Genomic DNA, 25,487 nt, shown 5'->3' on the forward strand with positions numbered 1-25,487 from the left:
TTCTGAAGGGTCAGGAGCAATCAGTGTTAAAGGTTCACCCCGTTCTTTTAGTGTTATACCATAGCAAACACCATACATCAAAAATACAGAACTGTTGCTTGGGAGCGCAGTAAATTCTCTAAAAAAAATGAAAGGGGATGTTTCACATGAAAAGCGTTCTAAGATTAGTGTGTTTCAGTGGGCTTCAGATTCAAATCTGGAGGTGTACTGTCATGTTCACATGGGCTGTTCAGGGTTGATTCAAGCACTAGGACTCATGTCTCTCGTTACTACGCTGTCTTGGAAGATCAGCTTACTGTGCATGCATGTTCTCTACGTGTCAGTGGCCAACTTTCCAAGAGACACGTGAAGAACAAAGTTGACACTAATCTTAGGAATGACTACAAAACTCCAAAGGGGCATAAATCAAATTGCTGCCATATCTTGCCCCACCATTTTCAGCTGTTTGATATATAGATAAATAGATAAAGTGAAGAGCCAAATGGTGCCCTAGTGTCTCTATCCAAAAATCAGACAGCTGTTCCCCCCCCCCCCCCCCCCGCCAACACTCCCGAAAGGGCTTAATACGTGCCCCAGGCTTCACCTCTGAGATATCAAAGAGCAGAGGTGGAAATCCCTCAGTGCTTTTCACAGATCATCTCATTTTCATGTTTTCTTTGATTTCTCCTAAGGAGGAGAACACATTTTGGTACATACTGATGTATCAATCTGCCTGTTATTCTTAACACTGTTTTCAGCTTCCACTAAGTATTTTCTCATTTTTAACTTTTTCAACTAGTGGAAAGAGTCACAATTGTCATCTCACACGATCACAACAAATACTCATTGCAAGTCAGAGTGATAAAGCATTGCTTGACCACCTCAGCCTTTTTTGCAGGAATAAATAAGCCAGCGCAGCTCTGAATGCATCTCCAGGCACAGGCTCAAGTAGAAACTCATTAGAACTTATCATACGAATCCCAATTAAGCTGGAAAACATAAAATGCTTCAGGCCAAACAAGCAAGTGTGTCATTGTATATAGATCTCTTTTATGTAATTCTTGTAAATCATCTTCCAGAAGATGGCTTTAAATGCTGGAGTGTAATTAGGATAATTACTGTTTTGCAAGTAGCAGGAAGTTGTATCCAGTAGGGACTGGCGAGCTGGTTGAAGGGATGGGGGAGGAATATGGAAGAAAACATCGTCTCAAACTCAAGTTCTGAAATAATTCAGAATTAATTTCAGACTATTTAAAGAGTTTGCTTCATCTTGGAAATATTTCATTTTGGTGACAATATTCCCACAGGGCTAACAGATTCTTTTAAAAATATGCTTGGCTCCCAGGCAGTCCTGTTAAAGACCTTAAAAACTGAGGCATCAGTAGAGTGAGGAAATTGGGGAAAAAGCTACAATTTACTGTGTTCCCATAACAAGAGCAGGGTTGAGGGAAATCACTGAAAACAGGACATTATCATAAAATATCACAAAATACTTCTTATATGAAAAAGCTCAATGTATAACAACTACCAGATAACACCAGGCTATAGTAGATCTATAAAGTACATACCCCAACATGTTATATAATGTGACTGTTGTGTACCTTTGCAGGAAGCCCAAACTGGGGGGGGGGGGGGGGGGGGGAACAAGACCCCCCCCCCCCCCCAATTTGGCATTGTGCTGGAAAAGCCAACAACTGTTAGTGCCCCCCAGGACTCGCTCAGCAACGCGCATCCTTTTTGAGGTTTGATCCTGCAAGAGGCATCAGCTGGTAGCATGTCCCCTACAGCTTTATAAATTATTTTGTTGAATCTGAAGATTACTACAAAGTAATAAACAGGGGGTAGGAGTATGGGGAACACACCCCAGGGGAACATAAAGCATGCTTTCACTCAGCAAGCCTAGGGGCTTGACAAAGCTCAGATATGTGCTGCAGCCCAATTTATTTACCAGGATATCAAAACCTTTCAAGATTCTTTAATAGCTGCATCAGTGCTAATTTTATGCTAATCTCTTACTGTGCACATCTATGATCATTAAGACTTTAGGAGATTGGATATTACATACAATAGCTGATCATTTGTTAAGTAGAGAGTTAATGGAAAATATCTGATAAATTTAAACATTAACTTTGTATGAGTTTCCTGTACAGCTGTACACAATGAAGAGCTATCTGGCTGGCATTAATGTACTCTATTTTTTGGATGATTGCTTTTGTTAACTAATACGCCACAATATAAAGGCAGACCTTTTTAGAGAACGCAAGGTTATTCAAACATGAGGTCATACATTTCTTTCCATTTCTATCTCACAAGAACAGAACTGCTATATAATCTGAAAGAATAAAATAATTCTGTCTGATTTAAACTTCATTAAATCTCAGTTTAACTAGTTTCATTTCCTCAGATTAATCTTACCTCCTGGGATATTTTTAAAACCATTGTCCATAGCAAAGCTCTGCTGATAAAACCAAAAAACCTGTTGTTTCTGGACTGCGCTGATCAACTCTACCCTTATTGCCCAAGATAAATATCCCAAAGCAATCAAAATTGCACGGCATAAAAAATTGGATGTGCATCATTTGCTCTTTAATTTGGGTAAATGCAGCCTTCAAAGGTTACATACTCATGTGTTAGTGGTAGTCAGCTCTTAAAAGCAGTCTTTAAGTTTCCACAATGCCAGTATATATCTATCTATCTTGGGAATTAAAATACAGATCTCCTTCCACAGTAAGGAAAAAATAATTTTGTCTAAATTCAGCTCTGCTTAGAAATCTGTGCCCTTGAAGTAAATAAAATAATTATGTAGAAAAATAAAAAAATATATTGTTTTGTGACTTCTGTAATTCAGCTCATGTGCTGCAGACCGGGGGACCACTTTCATTTAGTTTTATCCCTCATGGTTCAAGGCACAGGGCTCCCCTTTCACTGTTGACTGCTCAACCAATTCTTCCCCTGAACCAAATCCAACAGTATTTATGAATGTTATTTAGCTGGAAATCTTAATGTAGGATACCAATATCTGCAATGAATCTCCCTGTGCAAAGATGACAGCGTGAACTGTTATCACTGCTACAAGTTTCCACCATAGCCAAATATTACTTCTTAGGCTACGCTTAGCGATGAGTGCAGCCAGGCTAGAAAGCCAAGATCTTCACCCAGCATCCCACTGCCCACCTAAGGTCCCAGCCTGGGCACCTGTTACGCCCATACCGCGGAGGATTCGGCTTACCAGGACGTAATGCATCTCCCTGCAGCTTACAGAAGGCCCCAAAGGGGCATAGCACCTCCTTCGGGGGTTTCTTGCTTTTCCTGTCTCGCCCACTGCCAGGTTACTTCTGCTGGCCAGAGTAACATAGATTCAAGTAACTAGCACAAGACTGGTGGGGAAGAGTGCTGCTCTTCCACCCCTGGCCCCGCACCGACACGTGGCAGGATGCTTAGCAGCGCCCTAACATGTTAAAACCCCTTTACAAATTGTCTACTTATTTTGTGCACAGTACATATTGACATATTTTGGGGAACCCAGAAGAATAAAGGTTTCTATCAATGTGAGTTTGAGATGATGACTCATGAGTTGTGAAGCCTGATTATAAGAGTAGGGTCTCCTACTTAATACAGTTACTTATTATTTATTGGATTTCTCATACTCACTTAGGGGAAAAAAAGAAAATATATTTTCTTATTTTCATCCTTCTCCCCATTCCTCATGGCTCAACTTCTTTATAATTTATTAAGCTCAAATGTATTAATAGAAAAATGCAGGTGTTAAAAATTGTAAGGATAATTGTCTGCCACAGGTTTATAAGTTACACCTGATGACAGTTTGTGTAGATATTTATTGCATTATTTACTCATCTGTTAAACAAAAGAGAGTATTTGCTCTCATAAGTCTTGCATTTTGATAAAATACTACCACAGCAATATATTATTCTGTTCTAAAAGGGCATACTCATTAAAATATTGAATGCAGCTCTGGATTTCATATGTTGCTATAAACTATGCAGAGGCACATAAATTCTTTTTCAATTAACATTTTTCTCTCAGTTTATTTTCTATTTCACCTACTCAAGTTTCAACAAATTACACTTCAAATAAGCATTATGTGGCTATGCAGTTCCTAGACTTTCTATGCTATAAAAAGTTTTGTTGGGATCACTCTTGGTTTTAATGCATATCCAGAAGCCTACATACATTTAACTTTCTGTTCAGAAAACACTTCCTCCTGAAAGTGTAAGACCCCGTTCAGACCTGACCAAAGCTTTACATTATGAATGGGCTATTATACATAAAGCCATTATAAATCAAACTTAATTAGCAGTAAAACAAGCAAGATAGACGCTGACCATCAGCCTCAGTACCTTAGGAACTGGCAATGAAGACACAGGACATGCTGGTAAGATTTAAAAGAAGTAAAATATAATCCAAAGACAAAACTTGTATTCAGTTAATATCTTTGCACCCATTAGTGGCAAACTGCTAATATTGCAACAAATGTTTTTGTATTGAGCAGTATACTGAAACGAGGACTTGGCCCCGCGTACGTTAAGCATGCAAAACCCACTGCCACCGATGGGATTGGGATTTGCAAGCAAGGATAAACTTTGCTCTGCTCAGAGTTTTGTGAGGGAAAGGAATTCAACATTGTTTGATGTGTTTCCATACATGTTTTGCAAGCTCACTATATTTCAACTAGCTGCATAAATTGCATGCAGAAGGAACCTAAAAAGACACTCAAGCCCCCATTATCCACTGACAGCTTCCATGGAAAAGCACCGCTGGAGTTGAGCGGAACATGCTACACTTCAGTTAGCGTTTAAATGGGGAACGCTGAATATTTATATTAATATGCATGGACAACATTTTCCTATTCTCTTTAGAGTTAAATAAGCAAACCATGTTAATGCAATGATAAGGCTGTGCATTTAAAGCATCAAAAGCTCATGAGGGGCAAGTACCAGCAGCAACACTGACAATGTATTCTCTTCTCTACCTGCCATTTCCACCATTGCTTCTAGCTTAGTTTATTACTGTCTATAGAATAAAAATAATACAAATTACAAATGTGGTACAAAACAAAGCAGAACCCCTGTGGAAACCTGGGTTTACACATGCCAACAATAAGTTTACGGGCGAAACCTCAATGTATGGTTCCACATAGAATAACGTTGTATAAAAACAGCTGCACGTGGTTCTATCTTGCCTGTCCCACAAAACGTAAGCAGCTAAAAAGGTGAGCTTCCTCCAGCCCCCTTCTGCCAATTTCTGGGCCCAAAAACGAAGCCTAAGCCCAGGAAGCCAAATCAGCTCCCTCCAGTCTTATAAAGAGATTTTGCAAACCCACGGGGCTCTCAGTGCGGTGGAGCAGCTGCTCCATCCCCAAATGACACAATTATAACCCCACTGTCTTCAATGCCACTGAAGGGCATCAACTGAAAAGAAAGGGCTTTAGAAGTGATCCTGGAAAGGCAAAGCAGCTACCAACCACTACAAGAGACAGGTATTAGCCTATTTTACATGCCAGCATCATCTGCTGTAATGAAAGCTGTAAATAGCATCCCTCCCCCCCCCCCCCCCCCCCAAAAGAGCAGGCAAAAGAAAAGCAAAAGAAAAGTCACACATAGGTGGTGAGACTTGTTAAACAAAAATATGCTAATTGCAGAGAACTCCTCTTCAGTGTAAAACTTCATTTTTACACTACATTGACACAACAGTGCACTGAGTGACGCACTAACAACTTTCAGACTTTTGAATTTATAGTATGGGGCAAGCCAGCTATCAGTCCTGCCAGGAGTTCATTTCATACCTTTAAACTGCAGAGGCCAGAAGTGACTGGCATGCTAGCAAGGTCAGTGTTTTTCTCCATCTTTAAAAAAAAGTGACAAACAATCTTTCTGGATGTTCACAGTTCTAGGACAGCAGCATTTTTTGTTGGCTACGCACCCCGCTGCTTACGGTCAGCTCATAGGTGGGTAAGGAGAACGAGCCCAAGTGTGAGCCCGCTTGGAAATTGCTCTTTACTGGAACTAGTTTCTGCATCTTTTCCTGCATAATGGGCCTAGGTAGAGAAAAAAAACAAGTGCTGTTTCCTTTGAAAAAACATTTTTCTTTAATCTCTCTGAGATCAGGCAATTTCCAGAGGATTGTTTCTTCACTGCCTGAATTTCTTGATGGCTTTCTGCTGGGCAGTCTGTAAGCTCTCTCCCTTTTAATAGATCATATACAATACTGGCTATGAAGGCTGCATACCTATAGAGACATTATGCTACTCAGCTGTACTATGTCTGTATCTTCAAATGTTTTGGTTATAATCAAGCACTTCTTATTCTCCCAGCTCCTCACTGGCAGCTTCCTTCTACTCCGTGGGTTGTTTCTGCCTCCTTTTCCTGACATCTGGTCCTTCCTCACACCTACCTATTTTTAGTTACATAATGTCTGTAGAAACAGGTCACTCCGTCCTAAAATCCCACTGTTGTTTTAGGTTAAATAGTCATTAGAATTATTTCTCCCAGGAGCTGGAGGGCGTTATTCAATGAGCCCAAGTCACCACATTTGCCCCTTGTGTTTTGCAAGCATGAACAAAATAGCCAAGCGTATAGAACAGTTAGAAAGTTTTGGACATGTCCTTTGACAAATTTTTTCCCACAGTGAGGGTGCTCACTCGTAACTGGAAAGATTACGTTTTAAAAATGCAAGAACCCAAAAGTCAATTAGCACATGTCGACTGAGCTGTTAAGCTAGGCCATACACTACATTGTATTTTAATGGACAGACAACCAAAAATTTTAGACAAAGGTAATGGGGTCTGCACCACAGTCCTGTAAAGTTGCTGTAATGCTTAAGAATCTCTTCTTGCCAACATACAAGCAAATGGGAACCTTTGCTCAAATAAGGAAAGGTGCTTATATGCACAAATATCTAAAGGTTCGGGCATAACGAATGGAATATAGCAAAGACTTCTAATGTAACTTTAGTTCAGTGTTGTAGCAGTGCAGAACTCTGTTAACCCCAGTTTTATCAAGTTTCTTTTAGCAGCCAGCTTTTCAATTTTGTCCAAATGCATTTCTAATATATAAGCAATAAAAAAAATTATTTTTAAGTTTCGATTGAACTGACTTTGACAAACTCTATTTAATCACTGACCATTGGTAAGTACATCTCAAGCATTCAGTTTATTTTCCTCTCTATTGTAAATGAATTTGTGTCTCGTTTTCTATCAGTAAGCAAATAAATTCTCATAAAACTATGCAACAAAGAACAACAGGCCTATCTATGAGTAAAACTCACTACTACTGCAATAACCAAAGGTTTTCAAAGAGGGGTTGAAAACAATAGTAAAACTTACTGACAAATGCAAGTGAGCAGAACCCATGGGCAAAAGAGATCGCACAAAGATTTTTTCAAGGTTGCTGAAGATCAGTCTCTAACTGCTGAAGAATATGAGAAAAATATCAGATTTTAGCCAAGAATATTTACATTTAATTCCAAGAAAACCCATAGTAAACTAGAAATCCATGTTGCTGCATTTCACCACCGATTCAGAATCCTGATGCGCTGGCACTACTTCACCCGCCTGAGATGGGCATTTGTGTTTAATCAGTCAACAGTGATACAGAGCCTTTCCCCAAAGCATTTGGCAAGTAATGGAGGCACCCCCAGGGGAAGCCAGTGACTCCACATGTCAGGTTCACGGTCACAAAGCATTTGCTCATTTCCAGCTCAACAACGTCCCCCTTCACTCTACAGCAGATGCTGACTTGACTTTGCCAACAGTTTCACTTTTTAGCATCAAAGAAGTTACTAGATCCAAAGAAAGAACTCAGCGTTATTTGGAAGAGTTTTAGTTAATTGTGATGTTGCATATCAATAACAAGATATAAAGAAACCTTAGAGAAACAGGATATTAGTATCAAAATACTTTTCTGCCTTTATGTTATCCTTCTCTAAGTCTCAGACTCGACTTCAATGTGGTTGACAGTGCTGGAATGGTAACAACAACTTGATGATGGCTGTCAGCAATCGAGGAGCTGTGCTCTTAGCAGACTCCTATTCTTCCGAGCATGACTTCAGGTAATGGAGATACTGAAATTTGTTATTCCCTGTCTCTGATTGACTTCTGAATATCCCAAGGAACTAAAAATATAAATACACCTACTAAAATTTACCCCTCTCAAACTGTTGACTGGAAGAACAAAACAGCCAAAATCTCCATCAGCTGAAACTCTGAAAAAGCAGAGTTTTTTGCTTTATATCTGAAGGAGGAATTCATTTACAAAGTTTGACAGGAGTCAGGTCTGAACTGCAATCCATTCCTGCAATGTGTGGTCTCCAGTCAACTCAGGCAGGAAAGGGTAAATCTGGTAAAAAATTTGAGTCTTGCATACAAGGGAAGGGGGGAAAAAAAAAACCCACACGGAATATTTGTTTTCAAATCAGAAGATAAAGTTGATAAATTAAACAATGGAAGAACGTGCAACATATTAGAGGTTTAAACCAACACTCTAATAAAAGAAGAGACCAAAATTAAAATTTTCAGCAAAACCCCCACAGGTATTCAAAACGAAGCTGTGCTGAAGTACTCCAAATTTGCCACAATGAGAAGTCATAGCCCTAGAATAAAGCTAACTGAATGGAAAGTGCTTGAACATCTGAAACATAACAAGGAATCCAAAAATCTATAGAAAAAGATAACTTTAGATGAGTAGCAATAACGAGAAATACCCATTAAGCACCTTGTTTCAGATGATTCCTCTGCAGTGTGTACTTTGCCTAATTTTATTCCCCTGACAAACACTGGTCCATATTTATAAGGCAGCATTTGCTTTATTTTTCCAATTTTAACATCAAGGATGGCAAGTCACCACATGAACTTTTTTATTTACTGAAGTTTAAGCCTATTGAAAATGGCGTCTCATTTTAATTTGAATGCTACATATTGGAGACTGCTGTCAGTCACGGCTACCAAACAGAAGTTCTATAAATCTCATCTTCTTCATTAAAATGATTCTGTCTGGATGGAAATGAGTAGTTAGTCTTGAAAGACAGTTCAGCCAGAAGAACCTGCCATTGCCTCTACAGTAATGTCAGACATTAATTAATCTGGGCCTAATCTGGACATTACCCTAGAAAACCAATGCCTGACATCGACAGCCAGATGATATTACATCTCACCTACTATGTTAGGACAAAAAATAACACAGAGTCCAAACAAACTCATAAGACAAGAAGTTGCTGCGAGCGACAAGGCATCAGAAGATGTGGCCTTTCAAAGCAAAAAAGCAGGAAGAGGGGAAACACGTCAAGGTACTGTTCAGGCAGGTCCTGCCGGCAAAGGCTGCCTGCACCCTCGTGGCAGCGCCGCCTGCAGACTGCGAGTCCAGTCGGCCACAGCTGGCAGCATTGCTAAGTTCAGCTGAACTTCTGCATCGCTTCTGGGAGTGGTGAGAGCAAAGCTACTGTCAGCAAATAAAGCTAAGCTGAACAGAATTAAGGAATGGTCGAAACGAATGGAAATCAAATTTTTTTTAATAAAAAAAAAGTATGTTTCCTGTGGCTTATAGCCATGAATTATAGTCTTATATATTCTTATTATAGCCCTGGCTTATAGTCTTGCAAACTGCCTTGAGTGAAGAAAAAGAATCTGCAGTGACTTGAAATAGGGAGAAGGAGGAAAAAGGGAAATTGGATAAGAATCCCTTGAGGCTGAATAAAAAGATCCTGGGATCTATCAGTGAAAACTAGAAAAACCTGATAAATATTTTTGCCCTGTCAATGCAGCTGCTCATGTTTAAATTCCATGTGCAAGATCTGAACAGTGATGTTTTGGTAAGTTAACTATTATTTGGATTCTGTTATTTTAGTTTGCAAGGCTCAACAGCCATAATTCGGTCAGTACAATTCCCTTCTCGTTGGGGCTCCTCAGCATGGCACGCTCTCCACGTCACACAGCCTGGGAGAAACCGTGCTGCCCCTCAGCACCTCAGTTGCCACTGCTGCCACATCTGCCCCAGACATCAGACCTCATTCACTAAACCTGCAGTGAGTCAGGGCACAAACTGAACTCCAGGACACTTCCCGCTACAATTTATGAGAGCCAAGTATGATGTTTAAAAGTTTCCAAAGGTGTTAAGTATAATCTCTGTTTGAGTCTCATCTGCTTAAGATAAAAGATGGAGAACTGCCAAAGGCTGTTTAAAAAAAAAAAAAAAGCACATGTGCAGCTTATTTCATTTTTACCTTACCCTACAGCTGCCAAGTAAATTTAATAAGTCTTTGTTTTATGAAGAATCATAAAAACAGTCCAAAAGCAATTTTATACAGCCAATAGGTACCAACTAAATATACCCTCACTATAACAAACAACTGTATTTTTGGTCCCATAAAAGTGGGCTCCAATCTTACATTTCCTTTTTCCTTTTTTTTGTTAACATGCAACATGTCCCAAAATTGGAAGGGGTCTGACAAAGTACCAGCTGGTCTTCCTTACTACCAAAACGCTCTCCCCCTTGCCTCTCTCTCACGTACATCCGTGCAATGACTTGCAGTGTATGCACAATGGCGACTTCACCTCTGCTCCCAAAATTCTCTTCCCTCTTTTCCTTCAGGTCTGTTTCTGGGAACTTTGGGTTTTCTCCAGGCTGCACTCCTAACTGCAACTCTCTCTTCCTTCCCTCTGAAGGCAACACCTGACTCGCCAACCTGCAGGTCCAGTTCATCCACAGCAGCTGCTTTCTCTATTGTGTGCCTGCTATGGGCACTCCTGGCAGGAACAGTGACCAAATTGACATCTTTTTCTATAAATGTTTTCTCCCCTTTAACTCTGACATCTTCCTAGCTAAAATACTCTACTTCTCTTCCCTTACAGAATGCCCTGCTTGCAATCCTGGACTACTCTATGCTGTTTTGCCTTTTTCCTTTTGAAAGCACCTCTTCCTCTCCTCTTTTGTCTGCACAGCATCTAATGATTTCTTCAGAGAATATAGGCAAAACATAATCTGATTTTCCCTATGTTATCCTTTCTGCTTTCTGCCTCCTCCCTTCCTTTTAATGAGACAGAAAAAGATCCTAGGATCTTTTTATTCAGCCTCAAGGGACTCTTATCCTCATACTTTATCCCCTATTTTCTCCAGCAAACCTTTCCCCTCACATTATCTCTATCTCCCTCGATGTCTCACACTCCTCCTGCTCTTTTCTCTTCTAATACACCCAGCTGGTCCCAAAAATATAATACACACTTCCTAGCCAAAAGGTTAGAAACAGCCAATATTCCAGCCTCCTGTTTCACCCTCACACCTGGCTTAAAACCACTGATCCCACACCTCTCAATATCCTTCCCTTCTTTGGCCCTGTCTTCTCATGATTCTCTATCTACCTTTCTGATTTTATTCCCATACACTGTTCTTAAGATCCTTAGGGTTCAGCCTTTGCATCTCTTTCTTCTTCCGTATCTTGTCTCTGAATAGTTGCCTCCACCTCTGCACTCACGGGTGGAGCTGCCACACCGATGAGCTGCGAATATGCTTCCCCTGCTCGGGATGCAACCCTTTGCCGCTGCGCTGAGCCCCAGGTCACCAGCAGGGTCCCAGGGCTGTCCAGCTGCCAGCCACAGCCAAGCCCCAAACTGGCTGCCTGCTGCCCTAGAAACCCTCCTCCCTTCCTTACCCTCTCAGCCACCAAGAGGGAAAAATCAATCCTCCTCCTAACTCAAAATCACAAAATCTGACCATTATTATCTACCAAAAACTTCCTAAACCCAAGTCACAAGTCTTGCAATTTTTTTAAATACAGTTTCCAACACATGGCATTGCTCATCCACCCATCTAAAATTTGCACTTGAGCTCTTATTTTGCATGATTTCTCTTCCTGTGGAGTTGATTCTGTCTGACCTTACTCATTGATAATACTGCTGTAAAAATCATTTTGCTTGCTTTTTGCTTTGGTCATGCTCCCCTATCCCTTGCATTCAGTAACTAGCTTTCCTTTCTTTGTTGTATCCAGTTCCATACGCATACACATTTTTGTGCAAATAGTACCCATTTTCTCCAGTTTGAGTCATTTCTGCAGGAGTACAAAACGTGGAAGTTATCCAGACCTGAGGCACTGTCAACTAATTTATTCATTTTATGATGCACACATGTAATTCTGATTAACATTAACAGGAATTTTACACCCAGCAAGATCCCACACACTGTTCAATTGTCATGAGCTGTGGGCAGAGAAGTCACTTCCTTGCAACAGTTAATTGAGTAAGGCCTTGTGATACAGGTAAATCCCAGACCTGATTCAAAGCGCTCAGACAACCTCTCCAGATTACTAGTCTCTTCTGTTTCACCACAAATCATTGCCATTCTTTGACATTTATATAAAAATATAAAATAAGTGGCAGTAAAAGCAATAATGCAAGTAATGAAAAGTTCATGTTTAAAAGTGTCTGGAGTTATGTTTTTTACTTTTTTTAATTTAATACAAAGACAGTCAAGAACAAAAGAAAAGAATGCCTTGGGGTTCCATCTTTGAACATTAAAATCAAGCAGTATTACAGCATCAGTCCCTGATGCTATAGAGTCATGGTGCACTCACTCAACAGCTTAAATGCAAGTTCATTTATTTTATTTATTAGTAAATAACAGCTAACAATAAAAATAGTAAAAAGAATGATATGGTCAATTGTACTTCCTACTTACTTACAAATAAAATCAGTCTAATAGTATCTGTTTATCTCTGGTAGTTATGAAGTACCTCTCACCATTACGTCTTAGCTTCAGACAGCAATTAAGTCTTCTTCAATGTGCAACTAAGCCAGCTCTAATTAAAGTCAATGGGAGCTTTTCCATATTCTTAATGGCTGTTGGTTGAGGCCCAAAAGTAATTGCACAAAAAGCGTAGTACGTCACTTATAGATAAATTGACTCTGCCTTTGAAAGAAATATTGGGAATGCGCTGTGAGCTTCTCATTTCATAAGTGTTCGCTGAATACAGATACCCACATGATTACTCAACCCTTTTGAGAAATAGTGAAACGATGACGTGCAAAGAGCCTAATCCTGCTCTCATTAAAGGTGATGGTGAAACTCCAAAAGAGGGAAGATACGGCCTAATATGCAACTACCAAACACAGCATATTTAGTGTATAGAGAGTACTGAGAAGTATCAACTGGCATTATCATACATTACCACAGAGCACATTAAAGGCATAGTTTTTCCACGATAGCAGATCTCAAAATCTTTATAAAGATGCTGCCTACCACAACAACTAGTTATTCTTATAAGCAGTTTTTAAAATCCAGCTTGTCTTAATGTGAATTACAGCTGTCCTCAGCTTTTTGTCTTAAGTCAACTCAATGAGCAGGCTGGCGTCTCACCTGAATATAGGTCAAACAAAAATGAAAGAACAAATTGGGTTAGAAAACAAATTTGGTTTCAATTTTCTTGGAGAAATCAGGTAACTTGAAAGGCTCTCTTTTGAAGTGAAAATAATTCAGCTACCAAAGAAGTTTCCCTTTTTTGAGCAGAGTTGCTGGACCAAAGCTTTCCTGGGAGCAAGGGGCACAGGAGGGAGCCATCGTGCAGCATGGCACAACCATAGGAAGACAGCGTGCAAGAGAGCACAGGCTGCCAGGGATATCAGCACCTCCAGTGATTCAGCTTCAGTGCATCAGCAACTAACAGCTATTTCAGGAGATAACATAGAGGAATCACAACACAGCCATACCTGTGAGATACTGCTAAAAACCACAAGACAGCAAAAAACTGGCAACTGGCAGGCTACTGCCTGCCCAAGGAAGCTGCATTGACTGCATCAACTGCATCACTGTGTTGCAAACTCAGCAACATGGACTCAGTCGGAATGTTTTTCTCTGTGGACTGTACGTGAATTTTAACGGATTGACAGGCACTCAGACAGACTTGAGATTAATGTCCTGTTTCCTCCTGATGAAAGATTGAGGAAGAGACAAATGATGTTTCTTCTTCAATTTTTTTGGAATCATCCTCATAAAAAAAATTTCATTCAAGTGAACACTTCCCAGATAAACCTGACCACTTCCAGGTCTCTGATAATAGCTGAAGTTGAAACTGGAAAGGTGTAAGAAGGCCGAGTTTTGTATTTTTACTCCTAGGATTACCTGTTTCAAGCTCTCAACTCCATCTGTTCTGTTGCAAGAGTGCCAAGTGCCAGCAGTATGTTACTCAATAGCTTGGGTAACTAAGGCCAAGAGGGTATTAAATAGCCTACAGACTCATTCCACAATCACTGACATCTTCCTAGGCTTCCAAACTTTGATATTCTCATGCTGTTTTTGATTTAAGAGGAGTACTGCTGCTACTCATCTTACAAGAGTTTAAAGCCAGAAAGACTACTAAAACCTGAAGAGCTAAATCCGACCTCCTTAGTTAAGTTCAGTTATGAGTCCGTTAACCAAAATAGCCACTGATTAAGTTTTTTCTTACTCTCAGAAACCCAATCGTTCTTCTGCTGTGGCCTACGAGACCATGACAAAGTGATTCCTAGGGAGTCTACAGAGCCTAGACTTTTCTTTTTAATTAAACACCCTTTCAATACTCTCATTTACAAGTTTGAGGAAAGGGTCATCCCTAGTAAATATGACAAGTTAACAGTAGTCTAACAATTTAAAAAGATTGGGAACTTTCTCAGGCACACGTTCCAAAACTGAAATCATCACTACGTAAGAAATTCACTGTATCAATGGTTTCTCTTAATAGAAAAAATCACAGCCACTGCTAAAAAAAGCATCCTTTCAGATGTGAACAGTTTTTTGGATTTTTTGGTCCTTTTTTTGTTGAATTAAAGAATCTTTTCTGCCTACTATTTTCTGTCTATAAAGTACTTAGGCACATTAATCAAGTCATTCATCAACTTTTGATAAAACAGATCATCAGATCTTTCACTGCAAACACTTTCTTCACTCCTCAAATATGTATATGGGTCTTTCCCATATCATTTAACATTTTACAACATTCCTGGGGGGAGGGGGGGAAGTGATATACATACAGTAACTGCTTGCTGTTATAAAATATGGAACCCCAATTAGAGATTACCTCAACCAGTAACAGTTTCACACGAACAATTATTTTTACAAGCTAGCAATCATTCCATACTCAACCCCTACAATGTGTACTTCACTACCAAAGATTCTTTTCTTTTAAAACCAGGTTCATTTTATTCATCTCTTAAGGAGCAACTCAACCAAGCCCTGTAAAGGCACAATGGAGGGAACAGGCGAGCTTACCATCAGTAGACACGAGCTTCAAACTCACTTTCTCACAGAAAAGAAAAGTGGTACATGAAGTTGTGGCCCAAATTAAGACTTTGCTGAGATGATCAGGAAAGTTCACTGCTCTTTGACAATGGGCACAGAGGACAGAGCTGGTTAACTGAGACAGAGGTTTGAGCACAAACCTGGGGCAAGACCCTCCTGGTGGCCACTAGAGTCACCTGCCTGCCCTATCAGATGGAGGTGCCCATTTGGCTCTCTTGAGGCCTAGCAGCTCTTACCTTTTTTAAGTGACAGCCAAATAACTAAGAGTAGTTAATTCCTCTCTACAGGTCAGGCTGGTCACTCTCCACATACCTGTCCCCTAGGGCAGACTACAAATGTTTGCTGCTTGCGGCAAGTTAACTGGCTATTAATTCAGTTAAAACAGCATTAAAAGCAAAGAGAGAGAAACTCCATTAAGGGCAGGCAACCAGCAAGTACATGCGTGCTCCTGAACTGCTATGCAGCCGCTGAGGCTCTCTGCAGCTATGCCATGAAGTAGGTGCCTATGCTTTCCATCCTCCTCCTCAGTCCTTATTTACAGCACTGTATAAAATAATCACATTTTTGAAAGGCACAGCAGAAAACAGAAGGCATGGAGAAGTGTACAGCATCTCTTTCTAACCTAAGCATACCCAGGGCAGAGCTTTTCACCCAAAAGCATTGCCCCAGTCACTCCCCCATACCAGTTTTTGCATCCAGCCTAGTGAGAGCTGTAACACATACAGAGACACTCAAAAGCTTGGTGGCTCCATACTAGAGTGATGGACCCACACATTGCTATGCAAATCTTAAGACTGCTTTTCCCACTTAAAAAATCAAGCCACTGTGCACAGTAGGTGCTCTTTTTAGCAATAGATTGAAACACACCACATAAGACAAGGAAGCATTATGCAGATTGCTTGGAAAAAAAAAAAATCATCTTAGTCTGTTGGTTCCGAATGAATGTTACTCATGTGACATTTTGGACATGATCGTAAGGGTAACTTTAGTTTAATGACTAATTAGCGAACTTCCGCACGAATAACACAGCAGTGTATTAGCTGAAGTGTCACATCACAGGCATGCTGGGTTTCTCCTGACACATCCCTTTCACTCACTGTCTCTTTTTGGGCTAGTGGGGGGGGGTGGGGGTTGCTTATGTTTCAGCAAACTCATTACCTTGAAATAACAATCAAAATAAAAGGATAATAAACATTCACAGAAGAAAGTATAAAACATGGAAAGGATAGTCTGTGGAATAATCAATCCTCTTAGACCTAGACATTACCTCAGCTCAGATAAATGGCTCCATCTTTGCTCCCGTTCTCCCAGTAAGATAGCTTGAACTGATCAACGCACTTCCTGACCGGATGTCCCTCACCATCTGAGCTGAATGAATCAACTTCAGAAGTATGACAACACTGTTGCCACTGTTTCAGCTGAAAAAAGTAGCAAGTGAGCAGGTTATATTAATTGTTTTGGCAGCCAAGGAAAAATAAGGACAGCCACGTTCTGAATACGGATAATATTTTCATTACAGTTTAAAGTGGAATCAAGCCACTTCTTTTTTCACTTGTTAGATTTGCTTGCTGGGTGTAGTTGTGTCCCCAACAATTCATTTTCTGTTTATCAAAAGTGAGTGGTAAAACAGGCCTTTGGCAGAGTCTCATTGAGTATTACAGCAGTTAGCACATCTGGCTTATCAGAGAACAAATCAGCACTTTTACAATTACAAACCTCATGCTTTGCCAGGACAAGCTGCTGTGACAGAGGACTAGCAATTCAGCCATTTAGGCAAAAAAGCACTTTTTCCCATTTTTTGATTAAGCCACTAGGCTGGATGGTTCAGACACAGTGTAATAATTAGTGAATCACAGTGGTGTTTTTTTTATATGCTCTACTTAACAGTGCTGCTGGATACTATCCATCTTCACTGCTGAGCACCAGTTGCTCAAGAAAACTGGGGAGAGAACATGACCCCTCAGAAGAAATAATTCACTCACATAAACTTCTCAACTACCTGGGAAACACCCGCTGTAGCCCAAAGGGTTAGCAGGCTCTCTAGTAGGTATGGTGTTTATCATTTATTTAATGCACATTGCCATAGCCTGAAGGAAGAAAAGTTTAAAAAATAATGTCAACAGACAAAGGATCATACTCAGTCATCTACCTAACCTTGTTGTTCTGCCTGAGGCAAAAGTCTGTGCGAAATCATTCAGGGCAGCTCTATTATTTATGCAAGAAAGCGTATATCAAATGCAGAACGAAAGAGAGTTACTCCCGATGCAAGGTAGGAAGAATCCTGTCTAATAACTAGAGGTTTCATTTCAAGATCTCAGAAATTCTCATTTAAAAGTACCTGAAGCAAAGTCTAAACAGAGAAAGACAAGGGAAATAATTGGTATAGCAATTTGGGACCTATGTCCTATTCCTGATAGGAAGCACAATAAACTGTGTTGTATTAAAGAACGAGGACAACAGTGCAAACCACCTCCAATAACAAAGGAACCCAAGCGCTCCCAAGGATAGCGTTAGCATTAACGCAGAATTTCCTGATTGCTGTCAGCCACTTTCACAGCAAGTCTTTTGGATGTATTCTCTTATTTAATTTTCTTGACTTTAAAAGAAGCTTTACAGGAAAAGATTGAGAAGTTAATATCTTGAGAGACTGAAGTGACCATCCTCTCTCAATTTCTTTCCTTTTTGTTACCATCCTTCTCTTTGCACATTTCAGTCTAGAAATCTCCCTTTACCTGTCTTTAATATCGTATATCCTTGCATTATCACCTCATTTTCTCTTCCTCAGTTGTAAACTTTTTATTTTTTTTTCTTATGCCTCCTTTGCTCCCCTATACTTCGTTTCTCCCCTTAAAATAATCCTTCCTGCTCTGTATTTTCTTTCCTCATGTTTCCCTGTCATATCAAGTTTATTCATGCCTAGCAAGTACTCAGACTTCTGCAGGGGAAGACAGGACCGCCTCCTGTGCTCCCGTATCAGAGCTCTAGTGCGGCAGGGAAGCTCAAGCAAAGAATTCCCCTTCCCTGGTGGCGCTGCTGTAAGTGGCAATAAAAAGGAGCTGGACTAGGACTTTTGCCTAGAGATAGCAGCAGACAGAAAACAGCAACATCCTGGTCAAGCACTGGTTTTAAGTCATTTAGGACCTTGGGTCAGTTAAACCAGGTCAGAGATGGACAGTAAGGGGTCAGGGAACCCACCGTAGGTCCTTTATCTACCCTTACTCTCTCCTAGGGAATCTAGCCCCAACAATCTGTCAGTTCTTTTGTTTCTAAGCAATATTCATCCTTTCCAGTCTAATGCTTAATGACAGAGCTTCTCTACAAAGACTTCTGTGAAATGACATACCAACATACCACAGCAACGCATCTCAAATATGGATTTATACATTTGCTAATGATTCCTCCAGTGTCATAATGGTACATTCAAAAACATGCAAATATAGTTTGATCAACAGTAGAACAGAAACTTTAATGCTTCAATAGTTTCCTTTTTCTCCATTATACAAGAGAAAGCAGCGAGCTAGTGTATTTTTCTTCATTTTTAACTGCTTATTCTGATTTGTTAAATACAAAATAAACTACACTACAAATACATGTTTTCTTCTGATGCACGAAAAAGCTACTGTTGCCAGTTTGCATGATTTTTTTTTCCTGAAATAAGCTGCCACGTATGCTCAGTGATATCCTGAATAGAGTGCATCATCTATCTGTATAATAAAGGATTGCATAGTTTTATTTTGATATCCTGGAATGAAAATGAAAATGTGTCAAGAATTAATAGGTTTATTCAGTCACAGTCATCAGCTTGGACCTTTTCAAAGGCTTGTTCTTCTTGTGCAGTCGTGCTGTTAAGTCATCTTTCATTATTAATATAGCTCCTAATAGTAGCTACGCTTAGCGAAATATTTCTTTTAATTTGCAACTAATGTGAAAAAATTGACAAGTGTTTGACAATATTAGCTGGCTCATTTTGTCCCTTGAATGTAACAATTTGCTTCAAGATTAGACCGAAAACTGTGCAAGCGATGATGGACAGGGGGAGCATAAGGAAAAATAACAGACATGTGAAAGGTGTAATAGAGATAAAATTACCTCTTGATGGAAGAAAAAAAGTTCCATTCTAATAATAATTTTCAAGCTGCTATGTTTTAAGCAGTGTAGCTGTATTTTCTCAGCTTTAATTTCGGTCAATAAGCAAACATGAAAATTAGGCAATTCAATCAGGTTACTGTCATCAACTCACCAACAGGGTTTGAAAGGCAAACAAAAAAGGAGAAGGCTTCTCTAGAAAACACAGAAGAAAACATATCAAAGAACTCCAGCAATTGCTAAAACAAACAAAACCTCCAGCAAGACTGGATCACCTTCAGCTGTAAGTTCACTGTAAGTTACTGTAAGGTCAGTAAACTGTAAGTTCAGTTTTGGGTATGGGCTTTTGCCCTTGAGATTATTTTTCCTCCCTTTATAGCACCCCAGATATTCAGTGTGAAAAATAACCCCACTGAAGTCATTTTTACCATTCTCAGCTCTAATTTCGATAGCAGGTTAAGACAAACCAGTGTAGAACTTATTCAGAAAACAATCAAAGTGATTTATGGCAAGGGGAATGTTTTTTCCATGAAGATACAGTGTTTCCTGAATTCGCACCGGCTGAACATGCCTTTGGAACAGGACACATGCTTGGTCATAGATTTCTTGCAGCACAGGAAACGGCTGACAGTATCTGGATGTTTCCAAGTCATGCTGAGAGCAAGGAAGGGCAGAGACAAAGACTGAGACCTGCCATTGGTTCTCTTGTTCCTTCCCGAGTGGATGGGCAAATTCCTTGAAATAGGAGCATTATGCTTCAGCATGGAAGTTTGTTGTTTTCTTTCTGAATTTTCTGCGGCTTCATAGGGTTGTCTTAGAGACAGGTAATCTTTTCTGAAACATAGAGATGATTTCGCACAGTCAGAGAGAGCCATAATTGGGTTTACTAAGGATAGATTCTGCTACCTTATTCCACAGACAGCAGAAGTCAGTAAGTGGATGAGGCCCAAAAAATGATTCAGCACCTGAAAGAGAGCTAATGGTGGAGCACTGCTGCACGTGAGGCTGGAGAGGAAGAAGCGATGCGTACGTGAAGTTCTTCCAGTGTGAGCAGTTTTTCATTCGTCAAAAATCAATTTCTTGTGCCACGTGGCTTTCCTCTCATCTAGTTTTGTTAGCTCCTTTTAAGAGTTAATACTAAGCCTTGAAAGTACAGATGACAATGGATGTGTCAAGGGGATTGTACCTGCTTGTGTCAATAATGAATTTGAGCTGCTACCTTCAGGCATTACCTAAATGTTTACTGTACAGTTTCCTCCCAAGCAAGACATGAAGTGTGCAATATTCTAGATGCTATGCCCTGCTTTGCACAGATAACCACTGATCTTATGACTGTAACCTTTCTGCATTCAGCTCCCTTCCTCCTTTATAAATGTGCTTGCTTATAAGGTTGTATTGAATGTAATCTCTAAGCAGCGGCGTTAGAACTTTGTTATACTGCTTGCTTGCTTTCAGTAATAGAGGAAACGTTCAAAGGCACCTATTGATTGCATGTAAAGTGTATGACTACAATTTCAATATTTTACTCTAGGATCCAAATTCTTTTTATTAGTTCCTTAACAGATCAATAAGTACTATGGAGGCCTGATAAAAAAATTCAAGTCTTGCACATGTAAAAGTTACTCTTACATTTCAAAACAGCCTATGATGCTGGCTGCAGGGTTCTGTACTTTCGCCCTTGGTTCCCAGAGCATATGCATTATGTAGGCCCCATAGGCTACATAAGCCACTTGGGCAGTGACTTAAGCAGTCATGAGAAAGGTCAGTCCTGCACACTAAACTAAAGAAAAAGAATATTTATTGCCCTACTCCAAATGCAGCCCCTTTTACCTCCCCTTAGCATCTACCCTTGTCAAACTCAGATTATTCTATTTAAAATAAGAGCAATCAAACCCTTTGTCCACAAGACTAATATATTCGCGTTCATAGACGAAATAAAGCACAGTTCAAACTGATATACTGGCAATATGAAGATTCATACTCAAAGGCTGAAAAATGCTTTTATGGCATCTACTTCAATATTGCAATGACATACACAAGAGAAAGCCCCTAATGTTATTTACAATTATTATTCAGTTATTCTTATTTGTACATACGCTTGCACACATGCTTAATATAAAGCAACAGTTGAATAATAGTATCTCTGTCAAAATATAAAGATCCAACAGTTAATAATTTTACATTTACAGCAAGAGCAGTGAATAGTATCTTAAATCTTAAAATTAATTTTAAAAAAGGCAGCATCATGCCATAAAAAGAATTATTCTTAAGACCTCTCATGTCTTTTGGGAGACGTGCCATGTTATTCATTCTACAGTCGTATCGCACAGAAACGCTACAGGATGGATTGTGTGGGACACCCATACCCACGTATCTGTCAAAATCCTCAGGAGTTTTTTTCCCCCCCTCCCCTTCCATTTTCTATTTTTTAAATGCTTCAAAAACCTCTCGCCACTCAAACACTTAGCAATATGTGAGCTCCTCATAAGCTCCTTCAGCACCTGCAATACCCTGAGGTATGGGGTAACTGAATTAGATCTGGCTGAAGAAAAGCAAATAACTAGCACTGCAGGCTATGGCTAATTACATTCAATAAGTTTCAGCCCTTTATATTTTTTCCCTCCTGAAAGAAATGTCTGATTTGGAAAGTGCAGAACAATTTTAATAGCTCTCAGCCAGTTTAAAGGATTAATCTGACATGCGTCAGTATATGTGCTATAGTGGTCTTTTTTGTAATTACACTGAACTCACTTCACACACAGAAGCTACAAAAAAGCACCCTTTTTTTCCCCTGAAATTTTGTTTTTAAGGTTCATATGAAACTACTTTGACAGCTTACCCTCTTTGAAAGAATTTCTGCAGCCACAGATTTGGCTGGCTTTAATCAGGCCTCAGGTAGAGTCCGTAATAGAATTCTACCACTTATCTAGTCTCTCTCATGCTCAAAGATCTTGAAAACATTTTACAAACATTATCTGAAACTTACGCAGCTCAGAGAGGAGTCGAAAGGTCTGAAGTAGACCGAAGGAGCAGGACCAACAGATGTTACACCCTTGCGCTGGGAGGAGTGGAAACCTCCTGCCCCCAAGACCACCACCACCGAATTGAGTTTGTTAGAGAAAGCAGGCAGAGTTTAATGATCACCAAAGCCGGTCCTGGCCAGGTTTCCAGGCTTCCTAGCCAGACCCTCAGTAGCTGTGCTACTAGATCTTTGCCCTCTTACTTAGCACAGGCCTGGTTACCAAGACGAAAGAGATGAATTGCCCTGCCTCCAAAGACCACCTAGTAAGATTGTAATGCAAACTAGTTTGGCAAATTAACAAACTCATTATAGGCAAACACAAGGCAATTCGCTCCAGAAGGAGCGGTATGGGTTGGTCTTTGGGTGCAGCTGGACAAAACAAGCAAGCTCCAACAGCCAACTCTTGTTAACTATCTCCTGAATAGACCTGCTTACACATTGGCCTCAACTGCAGACACACAGAGAAAAGCTCCGGGCATCACTGAAGACAGTGCATTAAAAATACATGTTGAATGCAACAACGGCCAAAAAAATGGCAAACACACTATTAGTACATCCAAGGAAATTAATATTGAAAATACAATAATGCAATTACACAAGTCAACACTAGAAAACATTGAGGAGCAGAGATGGAGAATGAGAGTGATTAGTGGCATAGAAAAAGGCTTTAAAAGACTAGGAACTCATTTCGGTATGAGATGAGTATATAAGATCTGATACCAATAAAGCCGTGCAAAACAATGAATTGCACAGAGAGGCCGAATAGGACATTTCTCATGTTCACCATTTCTTGTAAGGTAAGCAAAGATCCAACAAAACTGGAAGGCAAAAGTTTTAAATTGAGAAGAAAGTTTTACACAGCACATGACTAACTTATTTGCCACAAGAGAAACTTGCAGCCAAGAGCTTAGTAGGATTCAGAGAGGATTAGATATTTAAATAGATAGCAAGACAGTATCCTCAGTCTAGTTAAGGTTAAATACATAAATTTAAGGACGACATAAATGCTCGTACTTTGGTCAGCTGTTTACTGACAAGTGTAAGAAAGAAATTGTTTCATTTTAATTATTTCCAATTAGCCATTCATCATAAAGTACTGCAAGTTTTTAAAATCTAACAGCAAACAAATGTTACATGAAAAATTTCTGTGTGCATTTTATATGCCCACAAGACAGTCGTGGCTATCACAGGTTAGTTTTCTTTGCTATTTATGAAATGCTGGAGCCCTAGAGGACTAGAGTACAGATGCAGGACTAGAAACACTTTGGGATTCACAAGATCACACAGAGCTCCTAACAGGCCTTTACCAAGCAGGTTCCAGAAGGACCCCCCCAGTCTGCTTTGCCTGCCACAAAATACTACACAGCTAACTCAACCCTTAGACAAAAATTGACTTTTTTTTTTTAAATGCTAAAAGTCAAAGTGTCAGAAACACCACCATGCAGAAGAAACCAAAGGCTTGATCAGTATTTATATTCATGCACAGGGACAAAATAAATTAGATGAAATATTCCAGACAGTGCTGGAAACAGATCATACCCCATGATGAAGACAACAAAAAGACCAGATTGGTCTTGGTCAATCTGACAGAAGAGCTTCTCTTTCCAAGGCCAAATCTGGGAATACATTACCCCACAACGATATGTACGCTTACTAAGAAGTGTTATGTTCTTGCATGCATCTTAACTGTGAAATATTCTGCAATACAGCACACTATTTTGTCCATGTCATTTATGCAATCATCACTTCTGGCTTATGAAGGTTTTCTGTGTCATTGCTCTCCAGTTATTACCATACAGAGAGGGACCAAAACATGGTGGGATGTGCTTTTTAATCAAGTTTAAAAACAAACAAAAAATTGCGATTTTGGCACAGAAGTCATTGCGACTAATGCTTATGACGCTTATTCCCATCTGTCCACATTCCAGGGCAAGATTAGCTTTTACCCAAAAAAGATGAAAAACAATGAACCTGTGTAGATTTCTTTCTGCCAAAGTGTAATTATAAAATCATTACAGTCAAAAGAAAGAAGTAATTCACTAATATATATATATATATATTTTTTTTAAGGTAACATCTTGTGTGCCCTGGAAGAAAAACAAGTTATTACTAAAATTTTAATAAGCCCTTGGGTTTTTTCCTGAAATATTTAAGAGTACCTGGTAAGAAAACAATTGGAAAAGAACAGATGTTAAAAATCTATGAATATATACATTTCCATATTTTAAAATATGGAAGTCTCATACTAACTGCAACTGCATATTAGACAAAAAGAGAAACAAGAAGTCAGCTCCAACTTTTGTTTGCTCCTCTTGTATCTTGTAGTAATGCACTGGTTAACTAGATGCTCCATATTGGAAAGTGTCAAGTGCTACTAAAATAAATCATTAACGCAACTGGTTTTTAGTCTTTCTAATAAGAAATTGGGCTTGTATTGCATCATGGTTTCAGTCAGTTTAGCTGTTTTACAATACACAATTTATTCTCAGCAGAGCCAGAAATAATGTATGGATACCATGTATAGGAAAACATATTGGGACTACCGACTACTGTCACGTGCGTACTTTGCGGTTCCAGTAGCTCTGACCTCCCTGCGTGCTACACATGATACGAATGAAGCAAACTGCTTCAGAACACAGCACGAAAGCGTAGCTTCCTTTACTAGCTACCAGCAAAGCCAAACTTCTGTTAAAATTCCCTGTTATTTAAAAGCAACTACTAGAGGATTTTTTTTTGGAAGTTACCATTTCACAATAGCAATGAGACACCCTAGGTAATTTATTTATAAATAATTACTGTACCATTTGGGTAGCTAAAGTAGCTTACTCTTCAGCCATATTCCCAACAATACCTCTGACACATGCATTAATCCCTTTGAAACATACTCCCTGCTGTACCTTATTGTTTAAATATACACTGACTACGGAGAATGTAAACACATAATATACTACTGCAATACTCAAAACTTTTGTTGACTGTAGAACTCAATGGATAGCTACCACTTCCTGAACACCATTTATTGAACCCGTTTAAACATGTACATTACCCAACTACTAAATGCCTCAAAATAAGAAATGCTGCCAGTACTTTTAAACTAACTGTGTGTTCAGGGCAGAGCCCTCGAG

At 39.5% G+C, this 25,487-nt stretch overlaps 1 protein-coding gene across 11 annotated transcripts in view; it reads right to left on the minus strand.

Moving 5' to 3' along the window:
• Nucleotides 1–25,487, minus strand: part of SEMA6D (semaphorin 6D) — a 696,006-nt gene that overhangs the window by 179,127 nt on the left and 491,392 nt on the right. The window contains exon 1 of one of the 11 annotated variants that reach the window (XM_068958253.1): nt 7,322–7,401. The exons of the other annotated variants lie outside the window; for them this stretch is intronic. The gene's annotated coding sequence lies outside the window, so the exon portion shown is untranslated. Of the gene's footprint in view, nt 1–7,321; nt 7,402–25,487 lie in introns of those variants that run through there. 11 annotated transcript variants of the gene reach the window in all.

Source organism: Struthio camelus, chromosome 12 (assembly GCF_040807025.1).
Source record: "Struthio camelus isolate bStrCam1 chromosome 12, bStrCam1.hap1, whole genome shotgun sequence".
Taxonomy (NCBI): domain Eukaryota; kingdom Metazoa; phylum Chordata; class Aves; order Struthioniformes; family Struthionidae; genus Struthio; species Struthio camelus.